This window comes from Macaca nemestrina, chromosome 11 (assembly GCF_043159975.1).
Source record: "Macaca nemestrina isolate mMacNem1 chromosome 11, mMacNem.hap1, whole genome shotgun sequence".
NCBI classification, from domain to species: Eukaryota; Metazoa; Chordata; class Mammalia; order Primates; family Cercopithecidae; genus Macaca; species Macaca nemestrina.
This window is the reverse complement of record NC_092135.1, coordinates 65,458,098-65,477,643: the sequence shown is the minus strand read 5'-3', so window position 1 is coordinate 65,477,643 and position 19,546 is coordinate 65,458,098. Positions and strand designations below refer to the sequence as shown.

Below are 19,546 nucleotides of genomic sequence, written 5' to 3'. Positions count from 1 at the left end.
CAGTGCCACTTCTCACATATCGACTTCAGTCTGGTCCAAGTCACCACTACTCTTGAGCAGGGCTGCTGCTACCCCATATGGTGCCTCTGTGTGAATTTAGGAAAATGTGCCTTGTCTGGGTGGTTAAATTAGAAAAAGGCACCTCATCTGGGCAATTTGCATTTCCTCAGACTGGAGATGACTGCACCCCTCATCCAGGAGGATGCAGACAACCCCCGAGGGCACTGCTTAGAAAGCAGACTGTTGGCTGATTTCTGTCATTTCCTGCTTTCCTGGCACGACCTTTCTGTGCAATACACAAACTGCACAAGTCTACACAATGATCTTGATTTTGAATCTGTTGTCTGTCTCATTAGTTCTGTGAAGACTAAAATGTGATTTTGTGGTTGCACAGTCCTCTACTGGGTATCTAACAACACTTATATTGCCTTCTCTCTAGTCTCAAAGAACAAATTTTTCTACCCCTTATCCAAAGGCAACATCTCCATCAATGCCTTCTAGCTCATCTTCCGCCAACTCAATCAAACAACATCTTTTTGCTTATTTGTCTTCACCTTTTTCTTCACACTGAAAACACAACTACCTTCTAGGTAATAGTAATTTGGTGGAAGAGGCTGGCTAGCTGTTCACCAAAACTTTTCCCCTTTCCTCCTGGGCACACACGTATACTACATTCTGCAGTTTCCCTTACAGTTAGCTGTGCTTTATGACTAAGATCTGGCAGATGGGCAAACGGACAAACACCAGAGGCACGTGGGCCTAGCTTATACAATGTCCTGGGCAATCCGACATCACCTCCATCTTTTCTCATGTGCAGAATATCCAGTAGAGGTCTGTGGGCCCTGGGGGATGGTAGGATCACTAGATTGAAGGAACAGGGTCCCTGAACAACTCCAGAGCTGACCAGCCATGCCAACCCTCCCTGGAGTGTAACATAAGTGAGATGATGTTTGTGTTAAGTCATTGAAATTGGTGTTTTTTACAGAAGTTGGCCTATCCTACTTAATGGACATGCTCAAGCCTCTCCCATTCAAAAACTAAATCACACATCTTTTAAGTGTATGTCACTTCATTCTCATTCTTCAGATGCAACTTCCTCTCTTTCATCCCTCTTTCAACAGAACGTCTTTAAAAAGGCAACACCAAAGCCCACTGAAAAATGCACTACTTTCCATTTGCTAGGCTCTAGTGAGAAGTCAGACAACCACTAGAGGCCACTATTTTTATATGGCACAGGAAATTCAATGCTACCATGTTTCCTCTCTACATCCAAAGACATCAAGGCTACAGTAAAGTGAAAAGTAGCTCTGGTTTATCAAAATTTTAGAGATCATCATGCAATTTCTACCTTTCCAGTTGTTATCATAGAATGGATTTGGGCTTGGGGTTTGAGATACTTTACTGCTGGAAGAGAACATGCAGAGTTTGTTTTTTGCTCTTAGTCAAAATGTCTTAGGTTCTTAAAGGAAAAGTAAGTTTCTGGAGACTTAGTGTATTTTAGGTCACAAAGTTCAGAGTGTATCCTTTAAACTCCACCACTTCCCTCCCAAGTACTCAGACTTTCATCTAAAGGATAATAAGTGTATTTAATTATTTTTTGAAATGCACGCACTACACAAAATTACCTCATTATCTGAGATTACCTTGCATATTCCATCTGCTTTCTCTAACTCCCTCAGTGGATACCAATGCAAAGAGATAAGGATGTTGGCTTTTGAGATTAGAACCAACTGTTATGGTTAACTTAGAGTTAGTGATAAGCTAAGTACATTCAAAACAAAGTAGAAAATGGTATGAAATACTACTATACATAGTCAAAACTAGAATTGGAAATTGAGACCTGAAAACTAAAAACCTTAAAAAATATGGAGAATATCCTATTACAAGGTAGGTCTGGTACAGCTATCTATCTGATCAAAGAGTAAGAGTATAAAAGAATATTTCCAAAGTATTTCTTTTCCTCAAAACTACTTTTGCTCTGGAATAACCCAATACAAACATTAAAAGGAAAAATAAAAATACAATTACATGCTTTAATGGTAATATTCGATGCTAGTATTAGGTTGAGAGAAGGCAGCAAGTTTCTGTAAAGTTTTCAAATCATCTAGACTCAGATTTCTGACTATATTAAATACTTGCTGAATGACATTTAGTCTGCTGCTGCGGGCAGGAAGAGAGGCTGGTTATGCCTACCCAGTGATGTCTCCCCACCAAGCAAGGTGAGGCACACTTGTCAGGTATAGGTAAGCCACTTCTTCCAGTGTTCATAAAGATGTAGGTAAGAGTTGAACATAGCAAGAGAAAGCAATGATTATTTACTAATTTGAGGGAATTTCCATATGACTTTAATGGGAAGCTTCCTTAGCTTAGTCAGGGAATTGTCTGAAGTATGTAATACAGAGTGAAGCGTGAAGAGCATACTGTTACTTGTGAATGTAAGGCAGCAGGGCATTGTGGAAAGTCTACATGTGTTCTGCAGGCCAGGGTTTGGTTCTGCTTCTATCTCTTCCAAGATGGACATCCAAGGAAGGTTAGTATGCAGGTTATGAGTCTCTTTGATTCTGTTTCCTTCTTTGCAAAACAGGGATACTAATACCTGCCTCACAAGCTTGTGAGCCCCCTGCCAACATACATACATACATTGCTATTTTTAACCATTACAAATAGCTAACAAACATTGATAATTAATTTAATACAGTTCTCTAAATATTTTTGAGAGGTTTATGTGTTGTCAGTAATGAGTTAGAAACTATAAATGATTCTAAAAAGTGGCTGGACTTTGGTTTCAAGGAGATTACAATCTATTTGGATAGTCAAGACATATTCAGGCATCAATAAACGTTAATATAAAACATATGCCATTAAGAATATATATGGATTGTAGAGTAATACAAAATGAGAAGTAGAACTTGAACCAGGTCAAATCTATGCCTGAACAGAAGATATTAAATATTAGTTAAGAAAAAAAAAAGACAAATAATAATAAAAAAGACACCTCAAGTTTTTTTTGGTTTGCTTTACTTCTTGAAATTTAATTGGATAGATTTGTCTGCATGAGACAGAAGACCCAAATAAGAGTAATCTCATTTAAGACTTAAGATAAAATTGTATTTCATACATAGACACACACACACACACACACACACACAAACACACACACACACACACACACACACGTCTGGACAGGTAATCCAGGGCTGGTATGGCATCTTCTCAGTGTCAGAAGCCAGGTTCTTTCTACCTTGATGCTTGCATTCTCACTGTTGCCTCATTGTCCATGATGGCTGCTAGAGCTCCAGCTATACCTATGCATTCCAGGCAGCAGGAGGCAAGAAAAGGAGAGGAAGGGCCCACACCTTCTCTTTTAAAAAGACATCCTAGAAATGGCAAGCTATTTCCACTAATTTTTTACTATCAGAACTTAGTCATGTGTCCACACTGAGATGCCAAGCATCTGGGAACTAGAGTCTTTAGGCATTTATGAGAGAGAAAGAGATCATGGATATTAGATGGGACTGATAATGGAGGTGGAGGTGGGAAGTCTCTGGTAAGCTTGATTTCTCTTTTTGATTTTCATCTCTAAGGAGAAAACTAACACATGCCCATACAAGAAAGAGGCAGGGAGAAGACAGATCTGGGCTTCCATTCCAGCCCTGCTGCCCAGTTGGTAAGGCTGCTGTCTTTCTCTCCACTTGCTTTTTCTCATCTGTAAAATGAGGGCCAGATTCTTTAATTGATTTGAAATTCTATAATTCTATCATGAGTAAAAGCAGACTGGTGAAGCTGGACCCAGTGACTTTATGTAATGGGAAAGGTTCAAAAGGTTAACATTTAAAAGATTAGATTAATAAATTAACTAGGTCATTGATCTAGAGAAAGGTTTAGAATCCCAGAGTCATGAAGGGAGGGGTTTCTTTCCTTGGTGATATTGGTCCTAGTTTACACAGAGCCAATGGATATTGTCATTTAGAGAATGTTGATATGATGTTTCATGAGCCTCTGCATGCAGAAAATTTCATATAGCAAGGTCTGTGGGATCCAATTCTTTTTGGCAGCCAGCCTAGTAAAGCAAGGAAGATATGTCAGAAGACCTTGATTTCTGTCCTGGTTTGGCCACTCACTGCCTCTGTGACTCTTTCTTTTCTGTTTTTGAGACAGAGCATTGCTCTGTCACCCAGGCTAGAGTACAGTGGCATGATCCGGCTCACTGCAACCTCTGCCTCCCAGGTTCAAGTGATTCTCCTGCCTCAGCCCTGAGTAGCTGGGATTACAGGCACCTGCCACTATGCCCAGCTAATTTTTGTATTTTTAGTAGAGAGAGGTTTTTGCCATGTTGGCCAGGCTGGTCTTGAACTCCTGACCTCAAGTGATTCATCCTCCTTGGCCTCCCAAAGTGCTGGGATTACAGGTGTGGGCCACCATGCCCGGCCCTCTGTGACTTTTAACAAATCATTTAACTTCTTGGGGTAATTTTTTGTTGGTATCTCAAGAAGATAATGTAACCCAAAATGTTTCTGCTTCCCACTAAGGACTTCACAAATATTTTAATGTGCCGATGTACATTAAATAGGCAGGCTGACCAAGAGGGAAATAAATTGCACATGAATCTGTTGAAACACGTGGCTGCTCTCACGGTGGAAGGTTTTAGTAGTAGCAGCAGCAGCAGCAATCTGCTGCAGTACAGCATCTGCTGCAGAGCAAGTCTGTGTGGTATTGAGAAGACTGAGGATATGCTGCTGTGGTGGGACTGAGCCAGCTCAGGTAACAGTTCAGCTTTCTGAGCTAGTGAGGGATCATTCCAGCTGCCTGGGTGCGCAGCACATGGAAGCTGAGGAGCAGAATCTAGGATGCAATGCTGGGAAGTGGCCAGGGGCATGGTGGGACAAGGGAAAGTGAAGGATGAGGGTGCTTCCTGACCTTGAGGAGGTTTGGCTCAATGCAGAAACACTCTGGTGAAATAACATTTGTTTTCTGGTGCTAAGCATGCTTCATACTCCTTTAGGCTGGTGATGCTGAAAGATGTTTGACTGCACCACAGGGAAATATATGAGTAAGAGAAAAAGTTCAAGGTCAAAAATATACATAGGGGGATGTGCGGAGGGGGTGTTCTTCTACATTAAGCAGAAACCTTATACTATGAATTGGTGGGTCATTTGGACACCAGAAGTATGTGAGAACTGCAGCAGATCCTCTGTTCAATTCCCTTTGTGTAGTGAAGAATTAGCTTACCCAAAGCAAGTTCTGGTCTCTGTCCTTGGCTGGGAGTTGGGGTGGGGGGTGAGATCTAGGTCCCTACAATGTCCTGCCTAATAGGCCTGCCTTTGTTTGCCTCAGGGCTTTGGTCACACAGACTAACAATGTGATATATGATGGGGGCTTAGGACATACCTTATCAGTTGCAAACTCTGGAGGAACTAGAAACTAGAGGTATTTTCCTAAAACTCTGGGAGGAGTTAGAGACTAAAGATCAGTTACATGGGCTGTAGACTAAGCTCCAGTAAAATCTCTGAACACCAAGACTAAGGTGAGCTTCACAGTTGGCAATACTCTTTGAGTTATGTCATATATCATAGCTGGGAGAGGGCGATACCATCCTGGATTCCACAGGGAGAAGGTGACTGGAAGTTCTGTATTTGTATCCCTCCTCTGCTGTGCCCTCTTTATTTGCCTGGTTCTAACATGTCTCCTTTTACACACTAAGCAAATCTTATCCCAAACTCCAAAATTCAAAACGCTCCAAAATCCAAAACTTTTTGAGCACCAATGTGATGCCACAAGTGAAAAAATTTCACACCAGACTTTATGTTTCATGCATAAAATTAGTAAAAATATTGTATAAAAGTACCTTCAGCTTATGTGTATAAGATGTACATGAAACATAAATGGATTCTGTATTTAAAGTTGGGTCCCATCCCCAAGATAACTTATGACATATATGCAAATATTCCAAAATCTGAAAAATTTCAGAAATCCAAAACACTTTGGGTTCCAAGCATTTTGGATAAGGGTTACTCAACTTGTATTATAATAAAACTGTAATTTTAAGTATAGAACTTTTTTGAGCTGTGTGAGTGATCCTGGCAGATTACTGAGGGAGTCTGTGGGGACTTTGAGTGTAACCAGCTGGTCTGAAGTGAGGGTGCCCTGGGGACCCTTGAACTTGTGGCTGGTGTCTGAAGTGAGGGCTGTCCTATAGAGGACTGTGCCATTGAGGGACTAAGTGGCTAAGTTGGCTGGACTTCCTGAGTTGATAGGGACTTCCCTAACGAGACTTTACCCTAAGTCAAAATGAGTTATAGCTGCAAGCTAAGGGATTGAAACTTCAACCAATCATATAGGGAGTTTAAGCTCTAGTGGCAGCCTGATGTTTTCAACCAATCAGGCCCACCAACCCACAAGCGATAGAAAATAAGCTAATTCTAGGCATGGGCAAAGACTTCATGTCTAAAACACCAAAAGCAACGGCAGCAAAAGCCAAAATTGACAAATGGGATCTAATTAAACTAAAGAGCTTCTGCACAGCAAAAGAAACTACCATCAGAGTGAACAGGCAACCTACAGAATGGGAGAAAAGTTTTGCAGTCTACTCATCTGACAAAGGGCTAATATCCAGAACCTACAAAGAACTCAAACAAATTTACAGGAAAAAAACAAACAACCCCATCAAAAAGTGGGCAAAGGATATGAACAGACAGTTCTCAAAAGAAGACATTCATACAGCCAACAGACACATGAAAAAATGCTCATCATCACTGGCCATCAGAGAAACGCAAATCAAAACCACAATGAGATACCATCTCACACCAGTTAGAATGGCAATCATTAAAAAGTCAGGAAACAACAGGTGCTGGAGAGGATGTGGAGAAATAGGAACACTTTTACACTGTTGGTGGGATTGTAAACTAGTTCAACCATTATGGAAAACAGTATGGCGATTCCTCAAGGATCTAGAACTAGATGTACCATATGACCCAGCCATCCCATTACTGGGGATATACCCAAAGGATTATAAATCATGCTGCTATAAAGACACATGCACACGTATGTTTATTGTGGCACTATTCACAAGAGCAAAGACTTGGAATCAACCCAAATGTCCATCAGTGACAGACTGGATTAAGAAAATGTGGCACATATACACCATGGAATACTATGCAGCCATAAAAAAGGATGAGTTTGTGTCCTTTGTAGGGACATGGATGCAGCTGGAAACCATCATTCTTAGCAAACTATCACAAGAACAGAAAACCAAACACTGCATGTTCTCACTCATAGGTGGGAACTGAACAATGAGATCACTTGGACTCGGGAAGGGGGACATCACACACCAGGGCCTATCATGGGGAGGGAGGGAGGGGGGGAGGGGGGAGGGATTGCATTGGGAGTTATACCTGATGCAAATGACGAGTTGATGGGTGCTGACGAGTTGATTGGTGCAGCACACCAACATGGCACAAGTATACATATGTAACAAACCTGCACGTTATGCACATGTACCCTAGAACTTAAAGTATAATAGTAATAAAAAAAAAAAAAGAAAATAAGCTAATTCTATAGGACAGAAGAAGGAAAAGGGGCGGGGTCATAAGGGGATATAAGTATAAGACACCCAACCCAGAAACAGCAACTCTTCCGGGTCCCCTTCCACCGCGTGGAAGCTTTACTTTCGCTTTAGCTTTAATAAATCTTGTCACTGCACGCTCTGGATCCACACATGTTTCTCTAACCGAGCTGTAACACTCGTCGCTGCGGTCCACGGCTTCATTCCTTGAAGCCCATGAGACCACGAACCCTTTGATAGAGAAAAGACCTTTGATAGAGAAAAGACCTTTGATGAGAAAAGATCTTCCATTGGGAGAAGACTTCTGGTCTCACCATCAGACTTGCCGTTTGACAACTAGTTGCAGGTTGGTGTCAGACAACGTGGGCAGAGCTGGCAATCTAGAGGGCTGTGCCTTGAACCTGGAGTTTCACTTTGGGCATTCTTCATCTAAAGTCTCCTTCCTCTTTAGGGTCTGCTGCATCCTTGTGGTTAACACTGTTATCTGGCCATTAAACATCCGTCCGGGTGCAGAGGCTCACGCCTGTAATCCCAGTACTTTGGGAGGCTGGAGTGTGTGGGTCATTAGAGGTCAGGAGTTTGAGACCAGCCTGGCCAATATGGTGAAACCCCATCTCTATAAAAAATATACAAAAATTAGCCGGGCGTGGCAGCCTATGACTGTACTCCCAGCTATTTGGGAGGCTGAGGTGGCAGAATTTCTTGAACCCAGGAGGTGGAGGCTGCAGTGAACTGAGATCGTGCCACTGCACTCCAGCCTGGGCAACAGATTGAGAGTCTGTCCCAAAAACAAACAAACAAACAAACGAATCCACTGTCCTTTTCTTGAACATTTTTAAGGGCAGCAATGTACCTGGATGAGCCAGGGGTTGGATCAAGTTCAGTCAAAGTCAATCGTGACAATGCTATTTTCTGTTTCCCTTTAATATGTAGGTCTTCATGTTACCCAGGTCTGACCATTGAGCTCTAAGTAGATTTCTTCTGGGGGATGCATGTATTCTGGGGAAGCTTTTACCTCCTAATAAGAAAGTATATTGCTTTTCACCTGTTGCTGGTTTATCTGCCTTAAATGTGACACAATGCTTGGAGGGCAGACTGTAAGGCCATAAGCCAACATGCTAAGGGGAGCTGAATCTAGCCAAGGGCACTAATGACATTTTTAGGCCACTGCATTAGCCTTCTGCTACCTATTTCCAGACTTCCTGTTATGTAAGGAAAATAATTCTGTATTTGGTTACAGCCAGTATATGTCTGATTCCCTGTTGTTTATAGCAAAACGCACTTATAGCAGGTCCAAGTCCCTAGAGAAGGAATAAAGAGGCGAAGCACCATATTCAAGGTCAGAGGCTGCAACAAGATGGTGCTCTAGTTTCCTGACTCCTACTCAACACTTTTTTCAATACTACTTTCCCCCCCATCTTATCCCTTATTCTATGAATGGTAATAAGCTTAATATTCTACATGCCATTCTATAATGTAAATAACCTTCCAGTTACATAAGTTATATATATAGCTCAGTGACCCATTACCAGAGCCTCAAAAACAGTAATTTAACTTGAATGATCAATTTGCTTTTTTCACAATTTTTATTTTCTTATATTTTTCACACATCTTTTTATCTTGACATTTATCAACTACCATCCCAGCATACCTTATATCTTCATATGTGGTGCATAATTATGTCATATGCATCTATACTAAAACTACTTTATTCTAGCCACTGAAGCATTCATACTTTCAAAGAATTTCAAAAAGTTTATTAATTTTATCTCAGCTGCTGGAAAGCATCTATATAATCTTTGCTCAAAATAAATTTGTTTCTTATTTGATTTTAAACAAATATTAAATTGGCTACATTTATGAGTAATTATTAAATAGACTTTTCTCACCTTATTCTGTTTATTTTTTAAAAAGTCATCTCTTTTACAGGATAAATCCCATAGTTCTAGAGAATAAAGCCCATAAATTGTAATTTTCCTCTGTTATTGACCCAGCTGAGAATATAATTAGTATATATTTCCCTTCTAAAATGTCTGCACTAAACAAAAACCTATAAATCAATCACTTTTCAGTCCCTCTAATTTCTTATTACTAAGGTTTAATTAGGAAATCTCTTCTAAGAATATTTACATCTACATTTTCACACCAAAAAACTTTAAGCTCAAACTTGAAAATGTTCTAGTCTGGAGTATTTTTTTAACTTATAGGGTAAAAATAAATAAACAATATACATCTAAATAATGTCATTGTTGGTTTTAGAATCTACCTGAGTTCTTTCCCTTTCTTCTTACAAAACACTTTAATACAAAGATCTATAGGATATTATAGTACTGAAAAGATTCTGCCTGTTCTATGTAAACTATGCATTTCAAAAACAAGATAGGAGAAGTAGAATTCGACTTTGTGGACTTCCTTTTCCATCAACATCTGACTATATTCTCAAAAATTTTTGAGAATAAAATACCTTTTATGTAAGTGGATCAGTCATTCTAAATATTCTTCCATTTCTCTGTAAAAGCGTTCTGCTGAATTTATATCTCATTTTATTGGCATAAAACAAGCAAAAGCTCCTAGATCATAATATATATTTTTTTCTGAAAGGAAGAAACTATGCCTGTGGCTTTCTCCTTCCTCCAAACATGGAGATATTAGGGAAGAAATGATAGACCCTGATTTGGCCACATTTTAAACACAGAAGAAGCATGTAGCAAAACCACCATCTGGGTTCGCCCTTGTAGAAAGTTAGTGTTTTGTAGGATACTTCGTAGCAGAATCACTTCTTAAGCCTTATTTTAAATCTCGAAACATCTTAGAAAAGAAAATTAAATACAACTGAGTGAAATTTTAGAAAACACAAAGAGAACATCGATAAATTATGAAAGGACAGGTCCTTTCCTTTCTCTTTTATCAGGCAGAAAAATCATCTTACATTATTAATACAAGATGAGTGAAATATATATTTAAAAGTATATAAAGTATGTGATGGGATTCAATAAAAGCAGAAGTAAACAGTTAATAGTTATGATTTATTTAAACACGTAATAAATAAACAGGTTCACAAGGGCTTATAAAAAGAATTTAATGTCTTTTCAAAACATCCCTCTAAGTTCAGTGTCTCTATTAATATTGCCATATAAACATGGAGCAAAGTAGCTCCTTTTAGGAAACTCACTCATCAAATAGCAGCTTCAGGACCAAAAGCTTCATGCTGTGACCTCTGAACCCAACTGTGTTTCCACTAGATGATTTGTCTTTAATGGGAATGGGTCATGTTCAAGAGATTAACTGCTATGTAAATTCAAAACAGGTTAATTAGGAATAATGAATTAAATAATTGTATCCTTAAGTGACCACAGTTTGAAGTTTGGAGTGAGCTGAGAGATATTCATGGAGGACAATATAATCAGCATAAAAATCTAATAGGCCCCCAGTAAATGTTCAGCTGGCACTATTGCAGTGATTCCAGAAAAAAAAAAAAAATCTATCTGTACAGATAAAAAGAAGGTAGAGAACTGAGACAATTTCTAAATATTTTAGACTTTCCTAAACTCACAACTGAAATATTGATTACTTTATAAAAATTTGAATTACTTAAAATCTTCACGTGTTTCATCATGTGTACATGGTTTAAATCCTAGTGTGAGACATTTTCACATATCCATAAGAAAAACGTGGTACAGAGAAAAGGTCACTCACAAAGATTTTACAACTTCAATTTACCTAAAAAGGATTTTTCTCATCTGATGTCATTTAGATGTACATTGTAAAATAAATTAGTATTTAGATGTGAGGAGAAGAATAGAAATGAAAGAAATATGGGCTGAGCAAGAAGCCGCATCTTTAATCAAAGTGAGTCAGAAAAGCTAAAACTATTTATCCTCTTGATCATATAATCAGTAAAATCAGAAAGGAGAATACATTGTTTTCTACCTTAAAGGGAAGATTGCAGTGATAGAAAAAGTAGCAGATTTGAAAAGTGAGGCCTCAGAACGTACTCTTCAGTAAAAAAGCTTATGCATAGAGAGACTTTAAAAAAGTAAGAATGAGCCATTATTTATAAAAAGGTTACCACTTGGCTAGAACAAAAAATTCTGTTTTAAAGTAATTTCAGAATTTCATCCAAACAAAGCATGCTTTTATTTTGAGTTGTTTTAATGATTGATTTATACGTGCCAAGGTTGGAAAGTGATCATTTCAATTAATTTCATATTAACATCCACTGTTGCCATTTGGTTGGTAGGCCTTGTTTGAATGAAGTCACTTTAATATTTCCAACATCCCTACCTTCTGTTTTCCAAGATTTGATGGTGAAATTAATTTAATTCTCCAGAATTAGATTTCATGGGGTGTGAGATAAAATATTAAAGTAGATTTAATGGTACATTAGAAATAATATATGTGAGGTGAGGCCTGCTTGTCTACCAGATGGAGCCAATGGCATAAGGACAACCAAAAACAGCAATGAAAAAGAGACAGGTTGTTTAACATCAACTGGAATCTCTAAGATGTAACAGAAAGTAAGCACCAGGTTTTTGGCAAAATTTGAATGAAAGAAGAAACATGGTACATAGTTTTCAATACTTAGAAGAAAACCAATAAGTATCAGGTTTACTATCAGGAAAAGTATTCAAGCACCAAATAAGTAGCCTAGAGCAGTGCCTCGCATACATGAATGTGCTTATGAATCATCTGGAGATCTTATTAAAATGTAAATGCTAATTCAGTAGTTCTGGGATGGGGACTGAGATTTTCCTGTCTCCAACAAGCTCTAGGAGATAAGGATGCTGCTGATCTGGAAACGAGCAGGGCACTATAGTTTGGAGTAGAACAGGTGCAGGCACTTTCTTGGTGCATGCTTGAATAAGCTGTCCTGGAGTTGAGATTGTCTTGCAACCCCTGGACTAGCTGCTTCTCTTTCCTGTGCATGTCACTCTAGAGTGACAAGGCCACTCAGAGGGGAAACAAGAAGAGAGTATGCAGAATTCTCTTGAGAAAAGAAAGATGACTAGTGTTCTCCCAAGCACAAGACAGAAAATGACCATTTGGTAATTGCTTTAAATTGATTCATTTTAATAGATTCTACCTGTTCCTAATAAATAAAATCTGAATCATATTCAGTATGCTTTTGCTCCTGAAAGAATAGAGTTATTTTTTAACTGTTGGAGAGAAAACAATTATTATTGATTTGATTATTAGCCAAGGTTCAGAAAACAGAAAATAATTAAAAGCTTACAAGAAAACCATCTAAATTAAATTAAAAATTATATTCAAATTATATCCGGTTATTTCCTATTTTCATTAATATTTTGTGGATACCAAATTATATTATCTTCACCTTATATTACCTTCTCATAATCTCAAATTAAAGCTGTATAAATAGAAAGAAGGCTATTTTAGTTAACTAAAACATAGTTTTATGAGAAGAGACTGAGTATAGCTCTGCAAGTGATTTTACTATAATTCAATTTTGCATGTTTATGTGACCTACAATTTACGCTGTAATGTTAAAGAATAGTCAGCACTCTCCTGTCTTCTCACAAAATATATCAGTACCAAAAGTCAGATCAATTTGAGGTTCAAAATAGATATCACTCTGTTGAAAGAGGGCAACCTGTTTTCTGCCAAGTAATACATTATTCAGAGTTTATTTGAGATAATGAATAATTGTTGTCTAACCTTTGCTAGATGTATATAACTTTACCATTCGGAGAAATTATAGGTATTTTCACTTTATTTTTGTCCTTGGAGGTCTCATTTTTCTTCTTTGTACTAAATTAAAAAGATTTTTTTTCATTGATAAAGCTAACTCTGTCCCAGTCCAATTTTTTTTTTAAATAGAAAAAGAAATAACTATTTTCTGCTAAAGCTCTTTTTGAGAATTCTAATCCTGTGTATGCTATTGGGGAAAAAGTAGAGCATAACATAATTCATATGAGTTTAAGGAAATTAACCTATTTGTTACTCTTGTTGGACTGCTTTCATTTGAAATTAGTTTTTAGCATAGATTAACAATGAACAAATAGTGTATCTATCTTTTTATAACTTTTACATTAACTATTATAAACTAAGTATATTCAGATGTTTCATTTGAATTTTTTATACAAGTAACAAGGCAATAATTTGGAGCACAAGAAATATTTATTACATAGAATGTGAGGTACAGTTAGGCCTTGTAGATAAATTCCTCTTTTTTTTTTTTCTCACATTTTTAAACACTGTGTTACCTATCAGCGCTCTAGAAGCAGGTATAGTTTTTGTGTGTGAAAACTAAAAGACACAGTTAAGTATTTTAAAGAATCTTCTACTAAAAATCTGTTTACTTTCCTATTAATCCAGTGGTTTCTATGATTTATATAATGTTCTAAACTATTTGAGTTACACCAAGATAAACTGTAGTAATTTTCTTTATAATTTTTCATTTTGGTGAGCAAAACAGACCGAGTTTGGAGAATAACTAAAGACATCTCCTGTGAACAGAGTGATATACACTGCTCCACCCAGGGTGACTCAAAGGGAATTTGCTCACCAATGTTTTAAAGTCTCAAGAGGTCAGGTATAGTATACAGAAGTAAAAAGGTGAAACAATACTTACAGAGATTAAAATGACACCCTTAATGCATCCTCACCAACATTTCAGGTTTTATATCCTCAACCACCCTACTATTCTCAGGACTTTAAAAACATAAATATAGATACACACATACATATATATGTAGATACATGCACATATACATATATACTGATACACACTTTAAAAGCATATACACGGATACGTATTTGTATGCATGCATGTGTGTAATTTACTCAGCTAAACCAACTTTGTTTATAGCGTTTAAAATCTTTTGCTTGTCTGTTTTCTAGTATCCAGATGTGGCATAAATCTTAGTAGATCTAAGTTAATATGATGTGAATCAGAGGAAGCCACCACAAAGCAATAAGCTGGGGGCACAGGTGACTTTAGAACAAGGATCCAGGGACAAGCACGGTGGTGCACGTCTGTAACCCCAGCACTTTGGGAGGCCAGGGTGGGTGGATCACCTGAAGTCAGGAGTTCAAGACCAGCCTGGTCAACATGGTGCAACCTCGTCTCCAGTAAAAATACAAAATACAAAAATTAGTTAGGCGTGGTGGCACTTGCCTGTAATCCCAGCTACTCAGGAGGCTGAGCAGGAGAATCACCTGAGCCAGGGAGGCAGGGGGTTGCAGTGAGCCAAGAACGCACCGTTGCACTCAAGCCTGGGTGACAGAGCGAGACTCTGTCTAAAAACAAACAAAAAAAGACAAGCATCCAGGAATTTAAAGATGAATGTTTGAAAAGGCTTCAGACTTTTAGAAATCATAGATTTTGGATCATTCTGAGCCACCAATAGGAGCAGAAGTAAGGAAACAGTTTAGATAGGTGGAGAGGAGGTCAGAAAAGTTTCTGGGGTAGAGTTGAGGGAATTTGCTGATGCTTTGTGATGGTATCAGGGAAGGGGCTTGAAGACGAGGAAGGAGAGGAATTAAGAATGACTCCTATGTTTGGCTTCAGCATCTAGGTGAATTATTGTTCTATTTACAGAAATCTGGGAGGGGTAACTGAAGGAAGCATATATATGATTAACTACCATCCCTAGATTTTAAGTCCTTTCCTTGATTATATCCCCTTCTATGCTATCTTTACTAGGTTCTCTCAGAAACATACAGTGTGTATAGATACTGTAATTTTTTTTTTCCTTTTTGATCACTGATATGGTTTGGCTGTGTCCCCACCCAAATCTCACCTTGACTTGTGATAATCCTTATGTATTGAGGGAGGGGCCAGGTGGAGATAATTGAATCATAGGGCGCTTTCCCCCATACTGTTTTTGTGGTAGTGAATGAATAAGTCTCATGAGACCTGATGGTTTTATAAATGGGAGTTTTCCTGCACAAGCTCTCCTGCCTGCCATCATGTAAGACCTGACACTGCTACTCATTCACCTTCCACCATGGTTGTGAGGCCTCCCCAGCCATGTGGAACTGTGAGTCAATTAAACTTCTTTCCTTTATAAATTACCCAGTCTCGGAATTAGCAGTGTGAGAACAGACTAATACAATCACAATGTTAGGCTTCAGTGTTAGTTGGCCCAGGGATCTGGGACTTTTAGTAGGCTTTCAGAAATCCATGTTGGACAAGAAGCAAGCAGATGGAGTTTACCTTCCAAAATAGAGTTTCAGAGTGTTGGAGTGGAAGAGCAGCTACAATTTTAATTTTCTTCTGCAACTTAGTGGGTCAGTTTCTAGTTCCTTAGCCAATATGTTTCCCCACAACTGGCAGGGGGTCGTTTCCCTTCTCCATGTCTGAGCAGCAGAGTGGTGGGGGGGCCTGGGTACATTAGTTCTTACAGGACTCTTACCTCTCCTGGAGTCTTTAGGGGGACATATCCTGTGTAAGAGGGATCAGAAATGTTTACTGCTTTTCTTTCATGTTTTTCCTCTCTCTTCTAACACACAAATATATCTTTATCTCTAATACAAGAATTGGATAGAGAATAGGAGAGCACGAAGAGAAGGGCAGTGAGCCTTCAAATACAGACTGAAAGAAGTTGCAGAACAGTGATGAATGAGATTGTATATTTATCTTTCTTTTTGCACACTTACCATTTTAGGACAAATAAAATGTTTCCCAGTCTGCATTATAAAAAGAAATTGTCTTTTGTAACCACCAGTGCCTCAGTTGCTTCCATGTGAAATAAGAATTCTTTAATTATTTCCATGCTTTTCTCTTTCTTTTATTCCCTCTTCCCTCCCTCCCTGCCTCTCTCCTTTCCTTCTTTCTTTATTTCCTGTTCTTGCTCTTTCTCTCTCTCTTTCTGGCTAACATTTAAGAAAGTGTATATCTGGCATAAACTGCAATATCTAATTGCAATGTTTGGCTGGGCGCGGTGGCTCACTCCTATAATCCCAGCACTTTGGGAGGCCGAGGCAGGCAGATCACTTGATGTCAGGAGTTTGAGACCAGCCTGATCAACATAGTGAAATCACGTCTCTACTAAAAGTACAAAAATTAGCTGGGCATGGTGGAGCTATTCAGGAGGCTGAGGCACGAGAATTGCTTGAACCTGGGAGGCGGAGGTTGCAGTGAGCTGTGATCATGCCACTGCACTCCAGCCTGGGTGACAGAATGAGACTCTGTCTCAAACAAACAAACAAACAAAAAACTAATTGAAATGTTACAATGTTACAAAATGTAACTACACTAGACAACACATTTTGTCAAGTAAGACACTTTTGAAACTGAACTTTTTGACCTTGTACACTATTTAAATACAAAATATAGTTTGCCTCGTAATGGCTCTTATTATTGTATTCTATATAACAGGAGTTGTTCAATAGAAATGATAAAAATCACATCTTTTTTAAAATACAGAATAAAACTTTTCCATTCTTATTACTTGGAAAACATAATTAATGCCAGCCATTTGTTCTTGGGAATTAACAGAACATCTGTTAAATTGGGGGGGATGACATGGTATGCCTCTTCTTCTTATGCCTATGTGTTCTGTCTGGTTTGTGTTTTGTTTTCTTTTTGCCTTCTTCTCAGACAATGAATTCAAAGGATGGAGCTGCTTCTTTCTGCAAGGCCTGCCAGTATAATACTGAAGCAGTTAGATTAACTCTGTTAGCTGACCAAGCTTGAATTTTCCCTGAGACTTAGTATCCCCACATCTGAGGTATTCCTGAAATTACATTGCAGGTGGCATCTCAGAGCTAGGAAGACCAGATGGCCATGCCTTTCCCATGATGGGCTAGTACACTATAGATTGTGCACTGAACAACTTCAGGGTCACCACTTCCATAAGCTCCCTAAAGTTTTACATAGTTCCATCTCTTCAGCCATGCTCTGTGACCTTATTGCAAACTTATCCCTACCATAAATGGAAGTCTCTTCCATTTAAAAAATCTATAACTCTATGATTTATTGTTTTTATTCTTTACACTTTCTAATGACTGACTCTAAGATAATCCTTTTTCATTTGTTCCCTTGATGACATAGCTTCATCAAGAGAATGGGACTTCTGATAAAACAGCATGGCTTTGTAAAAGATCATGGCACTAGAAGTGACCCTTGGGTTTGAGTCTGGCTCTGCCAACTGCTAGCTTTGTAAACCTTAGTGGCTATATTCCTCCAAGATGACTTTCTTCTTTTTGAAAATCAGGATAACAAAATCTTAACCTCAGGACCATTGTAAGAGTAAGTAGTGCCTCATGCAGAATATCACAGATGCTTAATAAATATTGGTTTCCTTCACCCAGATATTTGCCGGTCCAGATTTGATTACTAAAATTGTAAGAAAAGTGATACTAACAACACTTCACAAATTTACCTAAGATCACATAATTTAACTGTAGCTGTGCCCTCTCCTCATATAAATATCTACATATCTATTTACTTTATCTTCATGTTTACAGTCATAGTTGCTTGGCAGAGAAATTAAAGGTTCTTATGGTGGCTTATGAGCCAGCTCAACTACTATCTTGGGATCTCTTTTTGATCCATTCCTTATGATACTCATTGTACGTAAAACATTGTAATTTAGAACAATATTTTTGATTTTCCATAGCTAACAAAGATCTCTCCGTTAAAAATGCCCACCCACACAAATATTTCCAACTAGTATATTTTACATAAAAACAGGGCAAACCATGAACAAATTCTCTTCCATTCCCTAATCCCCAAAAGTTTCAATGTCTTGCCTGTATTCCCTCTTTCCCCTAAAAAAAAGCACTAATTGAACTAGATAACAGATATGAAGAAATTACCTACTGTACAAAAGAAGAGAAAAAAGATACAAAATATAAAAGAGAAGTTGACAGATGTAGATGACAGAATATGTAGGCCCAACCTACATCAACATGAGATTCCAGAAGGACAGAAAAGAGAGGATGGGAGAAAGCAATGTCTTTGGAGTCAAGGGCTAAAAATGGTCCAAAATTGATGAAAGATAAGTATCTTCAGAAATAAGCTTTGAACAAGATTAATAAAAATATGCCATATATATTTTGTAATGAAAGAGTAAAAGCTCAGAGACAAAGAAAACACAATGTCAGAAAATAAAGGCAAATTACCAAAAATGACTAATTATCATAAAACAAACTTTTCAACAGCAACAATGGAGTTCAGAAGACAGTGGAATATCATTTTCAAAGTGCTGAGAGGAAAAGAAAAAAACCATTACCTTTGAATAGTACACCTGTCTAAACAATTCAAAGAGTGACATTTCTAGGCAAACAACAAATTGAAAGTGCTATCACCAAAATAACTCACTACCAGATCTTGTAAAGGATGTACTCCAGGAGGAAGAAATATGGTTGCAAAGAGAAGGACTGAAATGTAAAAAGGAATAGTGAGCAAATAAATTGGTAAAATGTAAGGGAATCTGAACAATGACTATCAAGCACAACAATAATGTCCAATTAGAGTGGTTAAAAATAGTACAAAAACAATAGGTGGTTACATGTATAATGACAGAGAAATCATGAGAAAACTACAGACCAATATCCCTCATCATCAGGGACACAAAAATTCATAGCAAAATATTAGTAAATGAATACAGCAAGATAAAAAAGGATAACAGATCATGACAATTGGGGTTTACCACTGTAATGCAAGGTTGAATCAAATATCTAAATATCAAATTATCTAAAATACAACACCAAAAATAATATGCCATATTAGTAGAAAGAAATGTCAAACTATTAATAGATTCTTAAAACGTATTTGATGTGTCAATACTTATAATAAAAAAAAATCTCAGCAAACTAAGAATAGAAATAAAAAGTACATATGAGAAACCTACAGGTAACGTAATGGTGAGAGACAAAACGAAAAGATGGTCATTCTTACTGTGGATATTACACTGGAGATCCTAGCCAGTGAAATGAGTCAAGTGAAAAAAATTAAGGGCATTTAGATGGAAAAAGATGAGGTAGCTGGGCGCAGTGGCTCACACCTGTAATTCC

The 19,546-nt window shown here is 37.9% G+C and overlaps 1 protein-coding gene across 4 annotated transcripts in view; it reads right to left on the bottom strand.

Moving 5' to 3' along the window:
• The window catches only part of LOC105483294 (beta-1,3-galactosyltransferase 1), a 562,258-nt gene that overhangs the window by 297,897 nt on the left and 244,815 nt on the right, over positions 1–19,546 (bottom strand). The gene's annotated exons all lie outside the window — the stretch shown is intronic.